Below are 11,639 nucleotides of genomic sequence, written 5' to 3' on the forward strand. Positions count from 1 at the left end.
TGAGTAGAAGCAGTAGGAGAGCAGGCGTCCCTGGGCTCTACAACATCTCCATCCGCTTATCTGAAATTCCTACCAATGAATCTGCATAAGTATTCTATCCCTTTTATTATTTCCTTTTATTATTTTATTTTGAATCTAATCAAGTATCATGTTTAATTCGCCTGACTGAGATTTACAAGGTGACCATAGCTTGCTTCATACCAACAATCTCTGTGGATTCGACCCTTACTCACGTAAGGTTTATTACTTGGACGACCCAGTACACTTGCTGGTTAGTTGAACGGAGTTGTGAGAATAAACAGTGCCCTAAGAGTAAATATATGCTAAAGCTCAAAAGATAGAAATCACAATTTCGTCCACCAAGTTTTTGGCGCCGTTGCCGGGGATTGTTCGAGTATGGACAACTGACGGTTCATCTTATTGCTTAGATTAGGAACAAGGATAAAGGCACTCTTGTTGAAGCTGATCCAGAACCTGAAAGGACTCTAAAGAGAAAATTAAGAGGAGCTAAATTACAACAATCCAGAAACAACCTTTCAGAAATTTTCGAACAAGAGAAGGACATGGCAGCCGAAAATAATAATAATAATAATGCAAGGAGAATGCTTGGTGACTTCACAAAGCCAACGTCCAAGTTTGATGGAAGAAGCATCTCCATTCCTGCCATTGGAGCCAATAACTTTGAGCTTAAGCCTCAACTAGTTGCTTTAATGCAACAAAACTGCAAGTTTTATGGACTTCCATCTGAAGATCCTTATCAATTTTTAACTGAATTCTTGCAAGTCTGTGATACTGTAAAGACGAATGGAGTTAATCCTGAAGTCTACAGGCTCATGCTTTTCCCTTTTGCTGTAAGAGACAGAGCTAGAATATGGTTGGATTCACAACCTAAGGATAGCCTGGACTCTTGGGATAAGCTGGTCACTACTTTCTTAGATAAGTTCTTCCCTCCTCAAAAGCTGAGCAAGCTGAGAGTGGATGTTCAAACCTTCAAACAAAAAGATGGTGAATCCCTCTATGAAGCTTGGGAAAGATACAAGCAGTTGACCAAAAGATGTCCATCTGACATGTTTTCAGAATGGACCCTATTAGATATATTCTATTATGGTCTCTCTGAATTTTCGAAAATGTCACTGGATCATTCTGCAGGTGGATCTATTCACCTGAAGAAAACGCCTGAAGAGGCTCAAGAACTCATTGACATGGTTGCAAACAACCAGTTCATATATACCTCTGAGAGGAATTCCGTGAATAATGGGGTACCTCAGAAGAAAGGAGTTCTTGAAATTGATGCTCTGAATGCCATATTGGCTCAGAACAAAATGTTGACTCAACAGGTCAACATAATCTCTCAAAATCTGAATGGATTGCAACATGCATCCAACAGGTACTAGAGAGGTAGCTTCTGAAGAAGATTATGATCCTGAGAACCCTGCCATGGCAGAGGTTAATTACTTAGGTGAACCTTATGGAAACACCTATAACTCATCATGGAGAAATCATCCAAATTTCTCCTGGAAGGATCAACAAAAGCCTCAACAAGGCTTTAATAATGGTGGACGCAATAGGCTAGGCAATAGCAAGCCATATCCATCATCTTCTCAGCAACAGACAGAGAATTCTGAACAAAATAATTCTAATTTAGCTAATATAGTCTCTGATCTGTCAAAAGCCACTTTTAGTTTCATGAATGAAACAAGATCCTCCATTAGAAATTTGGAGGCACAAGTGGGCCAGCTGAGTAAGAAAGTCATTGAAACTCCTCCCAGTACTCTCCCAAGCAATACAGAAGAAAATCCAAAAGGAGACTGCAAGGCCATTGATTTAATCAAAGTGGCCGAATGCATAAAGGAGGAGGAGGACGAAAATCCTAGTGAGGAAGACCTCCTGGGACGTTCCTCAAACAAGAAGGAGTTTCCTATTAAGGATCCTGAGGAATCTGAGGCTCACTTAGAGACCATAGAGATTCCATTAAATCTCCTTCTGCCATTCATGAGCTCTGAAGAATATTCATCCTCTGAAGAGGATGAAGATGTGACTGGTGAGCAAGTTGCTCAATATCTAGGAGCTATCATGAAGCTGAATGCCAAGCTATTTGGTAATGAGACTTGGGAAAGTGAACCTCCCTTGCTCATTAGTGACTTAGATACTTGGATTCAGGAAACTCTACCTCAAAAGAAACAAGATCCTGGCAAGTTCTTAATACCTTGCACCATTGGCACCATGAGCTTTGAGAAAGCTCTATGTGATCTTGGGTCAGGGATAAACCTTATGCCACTCTCTGTAATGGAGAAGCTGGGGATCATTGAGGTACAACCTGCCTTGTTCTCATTACAATTGGCAGACAAGTTAATGAGACAAGCTTATGGAATGGTAGAGGACGTACTAGTGAAGGTTGAAGGCCTTTACATCTCTGCTGATTTCATAATCCTAGATACTAGGAAGGAAGATGATGAATGCATCATCCTAGGAAGACCTTTCCTAGCCACAGCAGAAGCTGTGATAGATGTCAACAGAGGAGAGTTAGTCCTTCAATTGAATGGGGAATACCTTGTGTTTCAAGCACATGGTCATCCCTCTGTGACAAAAGAGAGTAAGCATGAAGAGCTTCTCTCAGTTCAAGGTCAAGAAGAGCCCACACAGTCAAGCTCTAAGTTTGGTGTTGTGAGGCCACAACCAAACTCTAAGTTTGGTGTTCAATTTCCATATCCAAACTCTAAGTTTGGTGTGGAGACAACACACTAAATTGACCTGATCATCTTGTGGCTCCATGAGAGCCACTGTCAAGCTATTGACATTAAAGAAGCGCTTGTTGGGAGGCAACCCAATTTTATTTATCTAATTTTATTTTATTTTGTTTTGGTGTTATTTTTGTGTTGAATTAGGTACATGATCATGAGGAGTCACGAAAAAATCAAAAAAATTAAAAAACAGAGTCAAAAACAGAAGAAAAAAATTTTTCAACCCTGGAGGACGCACGGGCTGGCGTTCAACGCCAGAACAGAGCATCTTTCTGGCGCTGAACGCCCAAAACAAGCAACAACCTGGTGTTTAACGCCAGGATGTGCACATAGAGGACAATCTGGCGCTGAACGCCAGAAACAAGCTTGAAACTGGCGTTCAACGCCAGAAACAAGCATCACATGGGCGTTTAACGCCCAGAACATGCACCAATGGGCGTTTGAACGCCAGAATGATGCATGAAGGCAATTTACACGCCTATAGGGTGAAGGAATGGTATTTCTTTTCACCTCAGGATCTGTGGACCCCACAGGATCCCCACCTACCTTTTCTTTTAATCCTAATCACACTCTCCTAATCCAAATCTCATTTTCAATATCACACTTTCCAAAAACCTTCACCAATCACCTCAACTCCTCTTCCCAATTTCCCCATGCACCATTCACATCAACCTCCCCTTCCCCATAAACCCCACCTACCCTCATCAAATTCAAATTCAATTTCCCACCCATTCCCACCCAAAATGGCCGAAACCCAACCCTCCCTCTCCCTATAAATACCTCTCCTTTCTTCTTCATTTTCACACAACACAAACCCCTTCTTCTCTCCTATAGCCGAACCCCCTCCTCTCCTTCTCTACCAAAATTTTCTTCTTCTTCTTCTACTCTTCTTTTCCTTTCTTGCTCGAGGACGAGCAAATTTTAAGTTTGGTGTGGTAAAAAGCCTAAGCTTTTTATTTTTCATTCACCATCAATGGCACCCAAGACCGGAGTTTCCTCAAGAAAAGGAAAAGGGAAGGCAAAAGCTTCCACTTCCGAGTCATGGGAGAAGGAGAGATTCATCTCCAAGAGCCACCAAGACCACTTCTATGATGTTGTGGCAAAGAAGAAGGTGATCCCCGAGGTCCCTTTCAAGCTCAAAAAGAATGAGTATCCGGAAATCCGACATGAGATCCAAAGAAGAGGGTGGGAAGTCATAACCAACCCCATGCAACAAGTCGGAATATTGATGGTTCAAGAGTTCTATGCTAATGCATGGATCACTAGGAACCATGATCAAAGTATGAACCCGAATCCAAAGAACTATATCACAATGGTTCGGGGGAAATACTTAGATTTCAGTCCGGAAAATGTGAGGTTGGCGTTTCATCTACCCATGATGCAAGGTGATGAACGCCCCTACACAAGAAGGGTCAACTTCAATCAAAGGTTGGACCAAGTCCTAATGGACATTTGTGTGGAAGGCGCCCAATGGAGAGTAGACTCCAAAGGCAAACCAGTCCAACTAAGAAGACTGGACCTCAAGCCTGTAGCTAAAGGATGGTTGGAGTTCATCCAAAGATCCATCATCCCTACAAGCAACCGATCTGAAGTTACTGTGGATCGGGCCATCATGATTCATAGCATCATGATTGGAGAGGAAGTGGAAGTTCATGAAGTCATATCCAATGAACTCTACAAAATAGCCGACAAGCCTTCATACATGGCACGGCTAGCCTTCCCCCACCTCATATGCCATCTATGTTATTCAGCCGGAGTTATCATAGATGGAGATGTCTCCATTGAAGAAGACAAGCCCATCACCAAGAAAAGGATGGAGCAAACAAGGGAAGTTCCTCACGGCCCTCAAGAAGAACATGAGGAAGTTCATCATCAACAAATGCCTCAAGGAATGCACTTTCCTCCCAACAACTATTGGGAGCAACTTAGTACCTCTTTGGAAGACTTGAGTCATAATGTTGAACAACTAAGGGTGGAACACCATGAACACGCCCTCACTCTCCAAGAAATAAGAGAAGATCAAAGAGCAATGAGGGAGGAGCAACAAAGGCGAGGAAGGGACATAGAAGAGTTGAAGAACATCATTGGTCCTTCAAGAAGAAGACGCCACTAGAGGTGGATTCATTCCTTGTTCTTTATTTTCTTCCTGTTTTCGGTTTTTAAGTATTATGTTTATCTATGTTTTTGTGTTTCTACTTCATGATCATTAGTGTGTAACCATGCCTTAAAGCTATGAATAAAATCCATTAGTCTTTCACCTCTCTTAAAAGAAAAATATTTTAATTCAAAAGAACAAGAAGTACATAATTTTCGAAATTATTAGTGAATTTAATTTAATTATATTGATGTGGTGGCAATAATTTTTGTTTTCTGAATGAATGAATGAACAGTGCATATTTTTGATCTTGTTGTTTATGAGTGTTAAAATTGTTGGTGCTTGAAAGAATGATGAACAAAGAGAAATGTTATTGATGATCTGAAAAACATCATGAAATTGATTCTTGAAGCAAGAAAAAGCAGTGAAAAAAAAAGTGGCGAAAATTTTAAAGCAAGGATCCAAGGCTTTGAGCATTAATGGATAGGAGGGCCCAAGGAAATTAAAATCCAGGCCTAAGCGGCTAAATCAAGCTGTCCCTAACCATGTGCTTGTGTCATGAAGGTCCAAGTGAAAAGTTTGAGACTGAATGGTTAAAGTCGTGATCCAAAGCTAAAGAGTGTGCTTAAGAGCTCTGGACACCACTAACTGGGGACTTTAGCAAAGCTAAGTCACAATCTGAAAAGGTTCACCCAGTTATGTGTCTGTGGCATTTGTGTATCCAGTGGTAATACTGGAAGACAAAGTGCTTAGGGCCACAGCCAAGACTCATAAGTAGCTGTGTTCAAGAATCAACATGCCTAACTAGGAAAGTCAATAACACTATCTGAAATTCTAAGTTCCTAGAGACACTGGTGCGCGAAATTGTGAACTATACTTTTTCACAACTCTCATAATCCCCGGTCATGAACCCCAAAAACTTGGTAGCTCAATACCATGGCATTACACAACTTCGCACAACTAACCAGCAAGTGCACTGGGTCGTCCAAGTAATAAACCTTACGCGAGTAAGGGTCGATCCCACGGAGATTGTTAGTATTGAAGCAAGCTATGGTCATCTTGTAAATCTTAGTCAGGCAAACTCAAATGTATATGGTGATGAACGAAAATAACATAAAAGATAAAGATAGTGATACTTATGTAATTCATTGGTAGGAACTTCAGATAAGCGCATGAAGATGCCTTCCCTTCCGTCTCTCTGCTTTCCTACAGTCTTCATCCAATTCTTCTTACTCCTTTCCATGGCAAGCTCGTGTAGGGTTTCACTGTTGTCAGCAGCTACCTCCCATCCTCGCAGTGAAAGCTAATGCACACACTCTGTCACAGTGCTGCCAATCACCGGTGTGGTTCCCTCCCCTACTGGAATAGAATCCAGTGATTCTTTTGCGTCTGTCACTAACGCCCAGTAAGTTACAGGTTTGAAGCACGTCACAGTCATTCAGTCATTGAATCCTACTCAGAATACCACAGACAAGGTTAGACCTTCCGGATTCTCTTGAATGCCGCCATCAGTTCTTGCCTATACCACGAAGACTCTGATCTCACGGAATGGTTGGCTCGTTTGTCAGGCGAGCACTCGGTTGTCAGGCGATCAACCATGCATCGTGCAATCAGGAATCCAAGAGATATTCACTAGAGCCTCGAATGCTAGTAGAACAAGAGTGGTTGTCAGTCACTTTGTTCATGAGTGAGAATGGTGATGGGCGTCAATCATCACCTTCATCAAGTTGAAGAACAAGTGATATCTTGGATAAAGAACAAGCGGAATTGAATGGAAGAACAATAGTAATTGCATTAATACTCGAGGTACAGCAGAGCTCCACACCTTAATCTATGGTGTGTAGAAGCTCCACCGTTGAAAATACATAAGCATAAGGTCTAGGCATGGCCGAATGGCCAGCCTCCCAATGATCTAAGATCTAAAGTGATCAAAAGATATAAAGATCCAAAGACTTCTAATACAATAGTCAAAGGTCCTACTTATAGAAAACTAGTAACCTAAGGTGTACAGAAATGAGTAAATGACATAAAAATCCACTTCCGGGCCCACTTGGTGTGTGCTTGGGCTGAGCAATGAAGCAAATTTCGTGCAGAGACTCTTCTTGGAGTTAAACGCCAGCTTTAGTGCCAGTTTGGGCGTTTAACTCCCATTTGGGTGCCAGTTCCAGCGTTTAACGCTGGGATTTCCTGAGGTGACTTTGAACGCCGGTTTGGGCCATCAAATCTTGGGCAAAGTATGGACTATCATATATTGCTGGAAAGCCCAGGATGTCTACTTTCCAAAGCCGTTGAGAGCGCGCCAATTGGGCTTCTGTAGCTCCAGAAAATCCACTTCGAGTGCAGGGAGGTCAGAATCCAACAGCATCTGCAGTCCTTTTTGGTCTCAGAATCAGATTTTTGCTCAGGTCCCTCAATTTCAGCCAGAAAATACCTGAAATCACAGAAAAACACACAAACTCATAGTAAAGTCCAGAAAAGTGAATTTTAACTAAAAACTAATAAAAATATACCAAAAACTAACTATATCATATCAAAAACATACTAAAAACAATGCCAAAAAGTATACAAATTATCCGCTCATCACAACACCAAACTTAAATTGTTGCTTGTCCCCAAGCAACTGAGAATCAAATAAGATAAAAAGAAGAGAATATGCAATGAATTCCAAAAACATCTATGAAGATCAGTATTAATTAGATGAGCGGGGCTTTTAACTTTTTGCCTCTGAACAGTTTTGGCATCTCACTCTCTCTTTTGAAATTCAGAATGATTGGCTTCTTTAGGAACTCAGAATCCAGATAGTGTTAATGATTCTCCTAGTAAAGTATGATGATTCTTGAACATATCTACTTATTGAGTCTTGGCTGTGGCCCAAAGCACTCTGTCTTCCAGTATTACCACCGGATACATACATGCCACAGACACATAATTGGGTGAACCTTTTCAGATTGTGACTCAGCTTTGCTAAAGTCCCCAATTAGAGGTGTCCAGGGTTCTTAAGCACACTCTTATTTGCCTTGGATCACAACTCTTATTTCTCTATTTCGTTTCGTTTTCTTTCTCTTTTTTTTCTCTTTTTTTTTCGATTTTTCTCCTTTTTTTTTTGAATAGCTTTTTCTTGCTTCAAGAATCATTTTTATGATTTTTCAGATCCTCAGTAACATGTCTCCTTTTTCATCATTCTTTCAAGAGCCAATATTCATGAACCACAAATTCAAGATACACATGCACTGTTTAAGCATACATTCAGAGAACAAAATTATTGCCACCACATCAAAATAATTAAACTGTTATAAAATTCAAAATTCATGCACTTCTTTTTCTTTTTCAATTAAGCACATTTTTATTCAAGAAAGGTGATGGATTCATAGGACATTCATAACTTTAAGGCATAGACACTAAGACACTAATGATCACAAGACACAAACATGGATAAACATAAGCATAAAATTCGAAAAACAGAAGAATAAATAACAAGGAAATCAAGGAACGGGTCCACCTTAGTGATGGCGGCTCTTCCTTGCTCTTGAAGATCCTATGGAGTGCTTGAGCTATGACCTCATGAACCTCTATTTCTTCTCCAATCATGATGCTATGGATCATGATAGCCCGATCTATGGTAACTTCGGACCGGTTGCTAGTGGGAATGATTGAGCGTTGTATGAACTCTAACCATCCTCTAGCCACGGGCTTGAGGTCATGCCTTCTCAATTGGACCGGCTTTCCCCTTGAATCTTGCTTCCATTGTGCGCCCTCTTCACATATGACTGTGAGGACTTGGTCCAACCTTTGATCAAAGTTGACCCTTCTAGTGTAAGGATGTTCATCTCCTTGCATCATAGGCAAGTTTGAACGCTACCCTCACACTCTCCGGACTAAAATCCAAGTATTTCCCCCGAACCATAGTGAGATAATTCTTTGGATTCGGGTTCACACTTTGGTCATGGTTCTTGGTGATTCATGCATTGGCATAGAACTCTTGAACCATCAAGATTCCGACTTGTTGAATGGGGTTGGTAAGAACTTCCCAACCTCTTCTTCGGATCTCATGTCGGATCTCCGGATATTCACCCTTTTTGAGTGAAAAAGGGACCTCGGGGATCACCTTCTTCAAGGCCACAACTTCATAGAAGTGGACTTGATGCACCCTTGAGAGGAATCTATCCATCTCCCATGACTCGGAGGTGGAAGCCTTTGCCTTCCCTTTCCTCTTTCTAGAGGTTTCTCCGGCCTTGGATGCCATAATGGTTATGGAAAAACGAAAAAGCAACGCTTTTACCACACCAAACTTAAAATGTTTGCTCGTCCTCGAGCAAAAGAAGAAAGAAGAGAGTAGAAGAAGGAGAAAGGAGGAAGAGGGAGATGGTGGTGTGTTCGGCCAAAGAGGGGGAGAAGTGGTGTTTAGGTTGTGTGAAAATGAAGGGTTGAAGAAGGGTATATATAGGAGAGAGGGGGGTAAAGGGTTCGGCCATGATGGGTGGGTTTGGGAGGGAAAGTGGTTTGAATTTGAAGGGTGAGGTTGGTGGGGGTTTATGAAGGATGGATGTGAGTGGTGAAGAGAAAGATGGGATTTGATAGGTGAAGGGTTTTTGGGGAAGAGGTGTTGAGGTGATTGGTGAATGGGGGAAGAAGAGAGAGAGTGATGGTAGGGTCCTGTGGGGTCCACAGATCCTGTAGTGTCAAGGAAAAGGCATCCCTGCACCAAATGGCATCAAAATCCACGTTTTGAGCCATTTCTGGCGTTAAACGCCGGGCTGGTGCCCATTCCTGGCGTTTAACGCCAGGTTCTTGCCCTTTACTGGCGTTTAACGCCAGTCTGGTGCCCCTTTCTGGCGTTAAACGCCCAGATGGGTGCCAGACTGGGCGTTAAACGCCCAGCTGCTAGGCTGACTGGCGTTTAAACGCCAGCAGCATCTTCCTCCAGGGTGTGCTGTTTTTCTTCCTGTTTTTCATTCTGTTTTTGCTTTTTTCATTGTTTTTGTGACTTCTTATGATCATCAACCTACAAAAAAGATAAAATAACAAAAGAAAATAATTAATTATAAAACATTGGGTTGCCTCCCAACAAGCGCTTCTTTAATGTCATTAGCTTGACAGAGGACTCTCATGGAGCCTCAGAAGTGCTCAGAACCGTGTTGGACCCTCCCAACACCAAACGTAGAGTTTGAATGTGGGGGTTCAACACCAAACTTAGAGTTTGGTTGTGGCCTCCCAACACCAAACTTAGAGTTTGACTGTGGGGGCTCAGTTTGGCTCTGTTTTGAGAGAAGCTCTTCATGCTTCCTCTCCATGATGACAGAGGGATATCCTTGGTCCTTAAACACCAAGGATTCTTCATTCACTTGAATGATCAACTCTCCTCTATCAACATCAATCACAGCCTTTGCTGTGGCTAGGAAGGGTCTGCCAAGGATGATGGATTCATCCATGCACTTCCCAGTCTCTAGGACTATGAAATCAGCAGGGATGTAATGGTCTTCAATCTTCACCAAAACATCCTCTACAAGTCCATAAGCTTGTTTTCTTGAGTTGTCTGCCATCTCTAGTGAGATTTTTGTAGCTTGTACCTCAAAGATCCCTAATTTCTCCATTACAGAGAGGGGCATGAGGTTCACACTTGACCCTAAGTCACACAAGGCCTTCTTGAAGGTCATGGTGCCTATGGTACAAGGTATGGAAAACTTCCCAGGATCTTGCCTCTTTTGAGGTAGTTTCTGCCTAGACAAGTCATTCAGTTCTTTGGTGAGCAAAGGGGATTCATCCTCCCAAGTCTCATTTCCAAATAACTTGTCATTTAGCTTCATGATTGCTCCAAGGTATTTAGAAACTTGCTCTTCAGTGACATACTCATCCTCTTCAGAGGAAGAATACTCATCAGAGCTCATGAATGGCAGGAGTAAGTCCAATGGAATCTCTATGGTCTCAGTTTGAGCCTCAGATTCCCAAGGTTCCTCATTGGGGAACTCATTGGAGGTCAGTGGATGTTCAGTGAGGTCTTCCTCAGTGGCGTTCACTGCCTCTTCTTCCTCCCAGAATTCGGCCATGTTAATGGCTTTGCACTCTCCTTTTGGATTTTCTTCTGTATTGCTTGGAAGAGTACTTGGAGGGAGTTCAGTAATTTTCTTGCTCAGCTGACCCACTTGTCCTTCCAGATTTCTGATGGAGGACCTAGTTTCAGTCATGAAACTTTGAGTGGTTTTGATCAGATCAGAGACCATAGTTGCTAAGTCAGAGGTATTCTGCTTAGAACTCTCTGTCTGTTGCTGAGAAGATGATGGAAAAGGCTTGCTATTGCTAAACCTGTTCCTTCCACCATTATTATTGTTGAAACCTTGTTGAGGTCTCTGTTGATCCTTCCATGAAAGATTTGGATGATTTCTCCATGAAGGATTGTAGGTGTTTCCATAGGGTTCTCCCATGTAATTCACCTCTTCTATTGAAGGGTTCTCAGGATCATAAGCTTCTTCCTCAGATGAAGCTTCCTTAGTACTGCTTGGTGCATTTTGCATCCCAGACAGACTTTGAGAAATCATATTGACTTGTTGAGTCAATATTTTATTCTGAGCCAAAATGGCATTCAGAGTGTCAATCTCAAGAACGCCTTTCTTCTGACTAGTCCCATTGTTCACAGGATTTCTTTCAGAAGTGTACATGAATTGGTTATTTGCAACCATTTCAATCAGTTCTTGAGCTTCAGTAGGCGTCTTCTTCAGATGAAGAGATCCTCCAGAAGAGCTATCCAAAGACATCTTGGACAGTTCAGACAGACCATCATAGAAAATACCTATGATGCTCCATTCAGA

General features: G+C 41.9%; 1 non-coding gene across 1 annotated transcript; it reads right to left on the reverse strand.

Annotated features, from left to right (window-relative positions):
• Positions 1–965: 965 nt before the first annotated feature.
• Positions 966–1,069, reverse strand: LOC112719473 (small nucleolar RNA R71). The gene has a single exon (XR_003161775.1). It is a non-coding gene; the product is annotated as a small nucleolar RNA R71 (small nucleolar RNA).
• Positions 1,070–11,639: the final 10,570 nt, after the last annotated feature.

The sequence above is a fragment of the Arachis hypogaea genome, chromosome 10 (assembly GCF_003086295.3).
Source record: "Arachis hypogaea cultivar Tifrunner chromosome 10, arahy.Tifrunner.gnm2.J5K5, whole genome shotgun sequence".
In the NCBI taxonomy this organism is placed as follows: domain Eukaryota; kingdom Viridiplantae; phylum Streptophyta; class Magnoliopsida; order Fabales; family Fabaceae; genus Arachis; species Arachis hypogaea.